The sequence below is a fragment of the Gavialis gangeticus genome, unplaced genomic scaffold, assembly GCF_001723915.1.
Source record: "Gavialis gangeticus isolate Ggan-Ray unplaced genomic scaffold, GavGan_comp1, whole genome shotgun sequence".
Lineage (NCBI taxonomy): Eukaryota > Metazoa > Chordata > Crocodylia > Gavialidae > Gavialis > Gavialis gangeticus.
Window position 1 is genome coordinate 132,031,520 of NW_017729024.1, and position 10,574 is coordinate 132,042,093.

At 42.6% G+C, this 10,574-nt stretch overlaps 1 protein-coding gene across 1 annotated transcript in view; it reads right to left on the reverse strand.

Moving 5' to 3' along the window:
- Positions 1–10,574, reverse strand: part of HOMER1 (homer scaffolding protein 1) — a 192,469-nt gene that overhangs the window by 25,715 nt on the left and 156,180 nt on the right. The gene's annotated exons all lie outside the window — the stretch shown is intronic.

The window sequence follows — 10,574 nt, forward strand, 5'->3', positions numbered from 1 at the left end:
CCCCCCCCCCCCCCCCCCCCCCCCCCCCCCCCGACTGGGAGAGGAGCATACCGGCATTTGTTTGCAAGGCAATCTTCCAAGTTGATACCTGGAAGATCTTTCTCCTGCAGGGGGCATTCTTCCTTCCCCACAGGAGAAGTTGAATGAACACTCGTCCACCCATAGTTTCTACTGGGAGAGCAGTGATTCTTCTGGTAGAAATGTAACGTGTACATTTCTCACATCCACCATATAAAACAAAAGACAAAATAATTCACAACTTCTGGGAGGATAGTCTTGGTCAGGTACATGGAACTGTCTTATCTGCTGGGATTCTTTCAAATGAAAAATCTTCTACTCTCATATCAGAAAATTGATGCCAGAGCTATTTGTGTTTTTAAAATTTACAAACTGCATGACTATTCACTTAATAGGAATAACTCAAACTACTGTAACTAAACAAAGATAGGAATCTCTTTAGGATATTTATGACTGCAGATAATAAATGTATTTCATCATTATCACGGCAAAAAAAAAAATAAAAGAAGTGTGACTAATACAAACACTTTGAGCTAAATGCACAAAAGGACCTGACAGCTTAAGTAACACTTTGGACATGAAAAACTAACATTTAGATGCAACAAATTCTCAATATCCCTGTTCAGCTGCCACTTAAAATCCCTTTGATCCCTAAGATTCTGCCACTGGTGCTGCCAAGCATTTCAGAACTTCAGTTATCTTGTCTGTGGGTATAATCTAGGGGTGCATGGATAGAAATTTCTTGGGCCAATATTAATAGCTGATTTTTAAGGAGGCATATTGGCCAATACAGATCCAATTTCCAATAGAACTGAGTCCAGCTGCTAAGTCCATTGTGCTGGAAGGGGAGAAGGAAGAGGTGTACGTGTGTGGGGAGCCGATCAACGCCCCCTACATTGAGGGAGGGGGCAGGGGCAGGAGCTGCCCAGTTGGGATAGGGCAGAGCAGGGTGTGCAATGAAGCCGTGGCTTATCAGGGGGGTGGCTCCCACTGCTGCTTGCACCCTGGGAGGGCATGGTGGGGCCGTGTGCCCCCAGATCTTTGCGGAGCAGGGGGGCTGTGCTGGGCTCTTTTCAGCGGGGGCTGGGCTTGGGCCAGGGGCTATGGAGAGGGATGCAGCCCCCACAAATTTCATCATAGTTCTGCTCCCAGCACTGCTGCTGCCACGTGCCTGGTGCAGCCCTGGCTTCTTCCCGGCCAGTGAGTGGAGTTGGGGCATTGAGCTGGGGCTCCACCAGGTGTGTGGTGGCGGCAGCACTGGGAGCAGGGCTATGGCAAAATTTAGGATGGCTGCAGCCCAAGATCTGCAGCCCCGTCTCCAGACCACCCACTCCTCCTCACCCTGCCCCATGCAGATCCAGGGGCACATGCTCCTCCCATGACCTCCTGGGGTGCAAGCAGCAGCAGGAGCCCCCCACCCTGCCATGCCCCATCTGGGCAGCACTTATCCCTGCCCCCTCCCTTACCATGGGGGGCACTAATCTGCCCCCCATGCCCCTTCTCTCCCCCCTCCCCTTCTAACACAACGGACTTACCACCTACATGCAGCTCTGCTCCTTGCTGCCTGAGTACTGTGCTGTGGCTGCGTGCATGCATGAACATTTATCTGCCAAATTATTGGCCACATAGAGCCAATTTCCAATATGGACAATTTTCTTTATATCGATACTAATCCAACATCAGACCAAAGTATTGGTGCACCTCTAGTGTAATCCAATAAACATTTTCAAGCATGCCTTAACCTTCCTTGAATGAAGGTGGGAGCAGGTCTCCTAAACCCAATATCTGAATGGTTTCCAGTGTTCAGCTGGGATGTGGAAATCCAAGGTTCAAATCCATCCTTTCCTGCTTGGTATGGGGTGGGGCTTGTACCTCAACCCTCTCACCTTCTAAATGTGTGCTCTACAATGGCAGGCATGGTCTTCTAAGGTGGGTCAATATCAGTCCCTTTGGCAAAGCTGTTCCACTTTGACCAAATAATCAAATATTCCCCACAGAGGGAGTGCGTACAGCTGTAAATCCTGATGATTATAGCACTTATCTGGAATTCTTGGGTTCCAGCCTCTGGTTTAATGAATATTTAATTATTTACATGAAGTGTAACAGCTTCAACTGTTCATATTCCAGAGGATGTTTTAGCTTGGCAGTTAGGGCATTCACTTGGAAGGTGGGAGACCAGAATTCAAGTTTTACTCCACATCAGACAAAGCGTGAGGAGGAGGAACTTGCTCTTTAGACACAAGGACCACCTCCTTCTCCCCTTTATTATTTCATGAGAAATATCTGACCTGTCTTCAAAAAAAGGTTAACAGCTGTGAATCCCAAGTGCAGGGAAATACCTAACTGTCGGAGAAAAGCAGGGTAAAGTCCCACCTTTCTCCTCAGCATTTTATAATAGCTAGATGGCCAGCTCCCTTCAGCTTGCTAGCTTCTATTAATATCTTTCTTAGGCACCTAATTATCCCTAAGAAGAAGGAGCTTGGACACTCAACACTGTGGTTCCTCAAAATGGCTGGGCACATAAAAGCTAGCAGTTGAACTAGTGAAAGGAAGAAGCAGCAAATAAAACAAGTTCTATAATATTACATTATTTTATACTGATTGCAACCTATAAGTTACACTGTCTGAACTTTGCTGTATTCTTCTCTTATAAATCTGATGTCTCTCTTTCACTGATTATGTTAAGAAAATAACATTACTGCCAACAACTTTATTTATTGTCAGTGAAAAATTAATATTTCAGGTCAAGATCCACAAAGACATGTAGGTGCCTTCCTCCTATTATTTGATCACATGCCTAAAATCTTTTGTGGATCTTGACCTTAAAATTACAAGCTAGACAATAGATTCACTATTAAAATGCATTTACTCTGACAAGAAAGGTATTCAAATTATTGTTTTTCTATGGTTTTGAGAAGATAGCAAGAATATGCAAGAAGAGAACACCACCAAGAAAATGCCTGTAGGAAAAAAAGCTGTATGTAACCCACTCGAAAATCTGTAAAGTATGATGTGATAAATAATGATGCAGTATGAAAAATGTACAATTGAATGCAGCAGTAACAGAAAATAAAGCCTAAGGCAATGACCTGGATAGAATATATTTGCTCTATTTTCTTTGTTTCAGCTTGAATTTATTTGTTTTCATGACTAGTGGTCCAAGAAACATTAAAAATCATTTTGTATGCATTGGAAGTAAAAGAGGCAAACCAGGTGCAAAATATCTTTTGCTGATAGGACAAGCTTTTTAGTTTTTCTTATTGTAGTTTGGATTTTTTCTGTGAGAGATGAAGATCATTGCATTGTGTGTGAGTATAAGTTGTCATGAAATACCAGAAATCAACTACAACCCATCCTGAAACAGAAACCTTTCTTTCATAAGGAGAAAGCTTTGTGTACAATTCTGACATCAGCATACTTTCCTGCTACCTGTACCATCTCTCCTGTCTCTTGTCATAATTTAAGATTATAGCCTTCCTGAGGCAGGGATTGTCTTTTTTCACTTGATCGTGCAGTTCCTAGCACAACAGTACCCACTTATAAGTTCAGATTAGTAGGGTCCATACACAAGAATTGTTCAAAATTTGCACATGGTTATAACAATTGTGTGTGCACTTATGAGACATAAAGACACAAAATGAAATGTTAAAATATTGAATGGCCCATGTACACATTTGCTATAAATAAATTAGAATGATAGTAACTGCATATAGAAATATACATGAAAACTATAATCTCACCATGCTAACCACATAGTACTAGGAGGCTAATATTTAGCTGCTTCTTAATTACAGGCTAGGCTGTAAGTTATGCTTATCTAGCTTTTTAACTATTCAAGTAAAACGTAACATCACTTCAGGTCATTAGAAGAGTAACTGGAGTAAGCAGAATTGAGAGCGACAGACTTGGGGGTGGAAAACATCCATGAATAGGCATCATATTATAATTAGTGTAAGATTCTATATTCTAGTGGATGAACTGCTACATTCATTAACATCCCACCATTCCTTCTGTCATCCTATTTTGTCAACTTAATTTCCATTTCCATTTTTAAAAATGTCTTTCTTGGTACCATAAAACCAAACTGTGAACCTTTAATTTGAACTAATGCAGGGGATGTCAGCTGGGGGTATGTGTACCCCTGGTGGTAACTGAGAAGGGCCTAGGAGGTATGTGTGGGTGGGCAGGGACAGAGTGCCACCATGCACCATCCCATGCTGCCCCTGCCTGCCCAGCCAAACACAGAAGACAGGGGGAGGCTTGCACGTGGTGCTGCTGCTTTGCGTTCAGCCACCCCCGCCCCCCATGGCTCCATGTCTGGCCACGGGGGGTACATTGCTCCACATCTGGCCGCTGGGGGGGATCCAAAAAGGTCAAAAACCCCTGCACTAGCGAGCAGTTATGCACACAATCATGCTCACTGGTAGCACTGATAAGTCATTATTCACACAAGCAGTCCCTCTGACTGCTCACCTCCCCACTAATATAGTGAGAGGATGAAATTATGGGGTCTCATTCAGCAAGTATTTTAAGCACATCTTAAAATTAAGCGTATGTTTAAGTATTTTGCTGAACTGGGTCCCTAGCACTTCATTTGCTTGTAATGACAATTACTGGTAAATTTTAAGCCTTTCAAAGTCTTGATAGATTTGATGAGTCTGTAGAACGTACTATAAATACTTCAGCGTACTTTGGGCAGGTTGGATATTGGGTTCCATGTTCCTTGTGGATTTTTCAGGCTTGATTTAAGGATGTATATTTCCTCTGGAGTGCAAAATACTAGTTCTGGAATAAAATTATCAGTCTATTTCTATATGTTAATGACATTTTATGCCTATTTTAGGATTTTTTTTTAAATGGCAGTGACTAGGACTAGGATACTTTTCCAACTTTTGTATTTTACAAACACATAGGATTGGTTGAGGTCTCTCTCATCCAATATGTACTGTATGCATGCTCCATATTATTTCTTAGGAATGTTCTGTAAACTAGAAAGCTAGAATTAAAAAAAAATTTGGAACTAGGAATCTTTTCCTCTTTCAGGGAGGCCCAAGAATTGAATTATATTCCTTCTTTTCTTGTTTTCTCAGTTTTCTTCCTTCTAGTTGAAGAATTTTCTAGGAAGTATATTTTTTCATTATACATTTCTATTATTACTAGCTGATTGCCCATCAGGAATGACAGGGGGTAGGGCGGGGATGGGGGGACAGAGTGCCATCATCCACCACCCCATGCAGCTGCTGTCTCCCAGGAGCAGGGGTGGAAGCTTGCCCTGCCATCCCTTCCATCCCCCTCAGCCAGCACCTTGTGCCACTGCCACCTGCAGGATGCAGGGCCAAGGGTGGAAGGGCAGGTCAGCGGTGCTGGCCTTGCCCCCCCCCCCAGCCCTGACATCATGGCGGTGTTCCACCACGCCACTGTCTTCTGTCCAGAATGCTCTTGGAGCACTGATTGGTTGTTCCAGGCAACCAATCAGAATGTGAATAAAGCATATGGACAGACAGACAGACAGGCAAAGGCTTTTATAATATTAGCATTTCGGTTACATGCTTCCGAAATGTAATGTTCTAATTCTAATATAATATTAGAATCAAATCTAAATTCTAATATAAGATTAAAATTTTGGTTACATGCTTACATGTTTACAGTTCCACATAATGATTTACTTCTGGGGTAGCATGCAAAAATTGAATGAGTATTTTCCATGTTTTGCAAGGCAAAGATAGAATCTGGGGTTAGCACTTTCATAATTTATTCATACATACAATATTTTCCTTCTTAGAGATAGCTAACTGAGATTAATGGTATTATTGGTGCCTTAATATTTTTCTTCAGCAGCTTTCCTTTTAAAAAAAAATACCATATTTTCTAACATACACCATGCCCTGAGATATAATATTGCACCTCATTTTTGAAAGGTAGAATGAAAAAAAGAAAGATTTTTTTCAGAGTTATGGTTGCACAGAGAAAGGACAGAACCTAATCTTCAGTTTATTCATCCTCCCTTTCCTGCTTAACTAAAGCTGAAGCCCTGGATGTTCCTCAGGACTAGTCTCCATGGGTGACCAAATCATTCTCTATGATTTTGAAAAGAGCTAAAGAGTCTCCAAAGCTGTGAAACAGGGAGAGACAGACCAAAAGCAGCTAGCACACAGCAGAATTATCCTAAGAAAGATTAGGTTGATTGGTGGAACATCAAGACCATTAAAAAAGAGAGACAACTGTTAACACTTCTGGAGTGAAGACTCATGAACCATTAAATCAACTGACTCCCTCAGCAGCCTGAATAGTAATGCAATAGTTGCACTGTGGGACACGAATTAAAGCAAGGTGTTCTATCTCAGTCAGAAATTCAGATTCCCCACTTAACACATGAACCTCAATCTTGGAGGTAAAGGTGCGTGTTGTATGCAAGAAAATACAGTACAGTAAAAGCCACGTTATCCACCACCTTACAAGCCGGCATGCTGTATTAACCAGCATACCAGCTTGTAAGGCAAAAGTGAAACTGGAAGTGCCCACCGTGGCATTTCTGGTTTCGCCGAGCCCCCATGACCCGGGGCAAAGCAGCCTGTACTGCCAAGCCCCCATGGCCCAGGGCACAGCAGGCTGCGCAGGGCCTGCCTCCCTGTCCCTCAGGGCCCGTGGGGCCCATGGGAGGGGCAGCGGTGTGGCAGGAGGGGCGGCAGCCCAAGCAGGCAAAGACACCTCTTCAGGCCTCTGAATTAACCAGTATATTTTATTATCCGGCACCCCCAGTTCCCCATGGGTACCAGATAACAAAGCTTTTGCTGTATATCTTTTTCTGAACTGCAAATATTTTCATCCCTTTTTGACTGAAGAAAGTTATCACTAGTATGTAGAAATGTTTCTCAAACAGTGTTAAGATAAATCTTTGTTGTTAAACTGCTTCTGAGCAGATTAATGGAGAACAGATTCATAACTCATGGCTAAGATCTTGACTGGAATCATTTAACCTGTGAGAAATTTTCTTTGGAGATTTGAAGGGGGAAAGATCTGCATGCATCCTTTTAAACATTTTCATGTGTTTTTGAAAAAAATAATTTTTCCTACAGTATTGTACTGCAGTGTATTCTTGATGTCAGCTGAGAAAAATACTCAAATCATCAAAAGGAACCAGACCATTATCTACTGAGAACTCTACAGGTTCAGTGTACATGGATTTAATCTTTCTTCCCAGTACTTAGACCTGTATTACAGAGAAAGAAAACAGAGGTGAATCAGAAAGATAGGGTTAAAGGGAAAGCAAATGGATGTAGGTTAATTGCGTTATCTAGATAGTAACTGGATATACTTTCTATTTAATATAAATAAATCCACTGAATAAATCAGTTCTTAAAAATGGACTGAGAGGGCATTTGTGCATAGTTCTTGTAAAAAGTGTGCCAATATTTAAAGGTAAGTGAAACAGATACAAAAGTAAAACTAATTTTTGAAGTCAAAGTCTGAATTCTTCTTTTTAAAAAAAGCAGAAGAGCTTTCATTTCAGTACATACTAAAGAAGTAAAAGTTATCATGGATGAAAGAAATGCACAGTAGGGTTAATCAGAGTTACTGAAAATAATCAGGGTGAAGGATCTTTTACAATGCTTGGACATCTTCAAGTCCACTGGACCAGACAGACTACCTGCACCCAAGAGTCCTGGAAGAACTAGCTGAACTTATAGCAGCACCATTGGCCAAACTATTTGAAGAGTTGTGGAACTCGGGAATGGTCCCAGATGACTGGAAGAGGGCCTATGTGATACCCATCTTTAAGAAAGGGAAGAGAGATGACCCTGCAAACTATAGGCCAGTCATTCTGACCTTGGCCCAGATAAAAACTTTGAAAAGTTGGTTAAGGAGGCCATCAACTACAAGCTGGTAATGGATGGGGTGCTAAACAGCAACCAGCATGGCTTTGTTGAGGGCAGATCATGCCTGATGAACCTTGTGTCCTTCTACAACCAGGTCACTAATCATCTGGATGAGGGACACAAGGTTGATGTCATCTACTTAAACTTCAGTAAAGCCTTTGACTCTGTCTCCCATGGTATTCTCTCTGACAAACTGGAGAATACTGGGCTGGATCAGTCTACAGTGAAGTGGCAATTGCCTCAGGGGCCGTTCCCAGAGAGTGGTGATTGATGGGATGGCCTCATCTTAGAGGACTGTCTCCAGTGGGGTCCACCCACAGATTGGTGCTTGGACCAGGGCTATTTAATATATTCATTAATGATTTGGATGAAGGGGTAGAAAGTGCAATGATTAAGTTCACAGATGACACCAGCTGTGGGGAAACACAGGCACACCAGAGGATAGGGCAAAGATCCAGGAGGACCTTGACAGACTGGACTTATGGGTAGAATGAAATCAGATGAGGTTTAACAGAGAGAAGAGCAAGGTCCTTCACCTGGGTAGGAAGAACCCTCACCGCAACTATACAATGAGTGGTGGCCTACTGGCTGGCAGAACTTCTGAACGAGACCCGGGAGCAACGATCAACTGGAAGATAAATATGACCCAACAGTGTGACGAGGCTGCCAAAAGGACCAATACAACTCCGGCCTGCATCAGCCACTGTGTAGCCAATAGATCCAAGGAGGTAATCCTTTCTCTCTATTCAGCATTGATGAGATCTTAGCTGGAGTACTGTGCCCAGTTCTGGGCACCACACTTCAAGAAGGACATAGATAAGCTTGAGAGAGTACAAAGAAGGGCCACCAGTTTGATTAAGGGCAAGGAGGGTAGGCCCTATGAGGACAGACTGGGGAACTGGGCTCCTCAGAGGGAAGCATCAAGAACTAGGAGAGCAACTATTCAGGAGGGTACCTAAAGGGAGGACGAGGACCAATGGGCATAAATTAATAGAAGATAAATTGAGGTTGGATATAAGGACAAACCTTGCCAAGCTCATCTGAGCCCAATACTTCCTGCGCATGGCAGGGTACCAGACTTGATGATTGTACAGGCCCTTTCCTGTTCTATGATTCTAACGAAAAATAAAGAAGTATTACATAGAGCTGTAAAGATAAGTTATAATTATAAGCAATAAAAATAATTTTGGCAATAAAAAGCAATAGGCAAAGATTACCAGTAAAAGTATGAAGAAACAAGATAAGTTCTAAGATGAAGCCCATTATTCAGTGTGCATTATAAGTCCATCTCAATGCCTGGACTGGAGAGGATATGAGTCTGTTACAGCTCCCAGCTTGGAGGACTTGGGGTACCAATTCTGTAAACTCTATACAGTTGCTTAACTGTACTTACATGAGTCACTCTTTGAAATAAGTGAGCTTCTACTTTTAAAATACAAAGTATAATATAGTTTTAGCAGCCCCTAACTTAGATTCATTGGCCGTGCAGCTATATTAGAAACTCACTATTATATATTTGCCTTGGCTACAAGTACCTTAGAACCCCAGATGAGAGCTTTATGGAAGAGATATTAGAGCAGGGGGAGAACCATATCTTCATCCACCAAACTCTGTTTTCTCTACTTCCCAGCATATGTTTCTATCTCCTCAGCTACATGTCAAAGAGGCAACTGAACTCTCATCTGTATGGAGCAACAGACACTTATAAAAGGACATACAGGGCATAGACAGAAGTTAAATTTGTCACATGATTGGCTCCTCAAGTGCACTCTATAGCCATGCTCTAATAGAAGTGCATAGTTGCAGAGTGATTTAAAAGTCCCCAATTGTGTGACAACTTAACTCTCATTATATGAGGGTTCAAATGAAGGTGTTCCAAAGTGGAGCGTCTTCAATAACTTGCGTTTGATTGGGCGGCTGGGCTGATGCAGCCCAGCTCTAGCCCCAGCGCTATCTGCACAATAGGAAGGGGGGAGAAGGGAGGGGAGGGAGCTCAGGCTGAGCTTTGCCCAGCCTGAGCTAGAGGGGGTTGGATGGATTGGAGTCCCTCACCTCAGGGGAGTCCCCTGTGGCAGCTGAAAAGTACGTCTGTGAGATAACGGTGCTTGCTGAAGGCTCTATGAAGATTAGACCAAGTGTTTTTCTGTATTTGTTTAGATATTAAGCTATATGTTGTTGCTAAAAGCCTAATTAATATTTAAGATGTAGTGAGGTCTTGTATAAAGTAAGGCCTAGTAAATTTAGCAAAGCCTTGAAGTAATAAGGCCCTGTGGTGCAGTTAAAATTACCTTATCAAAGGAATGCAAGGCTTGTACTGCTATTGGTCAGTCTAAGGACAGTTGAAGAAAAAGGAATCTAAGTGGTCATACATTATCAGTGTCCTTCAGAAGCTATAAATTAGCTGGAATATCTGGAAGCCATTCAGAAGGAAGATGCAGCTCTGTGAAAAGGATTAGTTAGCTGTTGCCTGGATCAGTGTGCCCGTGGACCTTGAGGAGCCCAAGAACTGCATTCCAGGGTCCTTCCCGGTACCCCTCGGACAGCATTGCTCGGGGACGCCTGACCTCGCTGAACTTTGTGGAGAGGAACTTGTTGTGTATCAGGCATCAGAGGGGCTGCCGATAAGTTCCTGACATGAATTGCTTTTGTCTGTCATCGTTTGTCTTGTTACTATGCGTA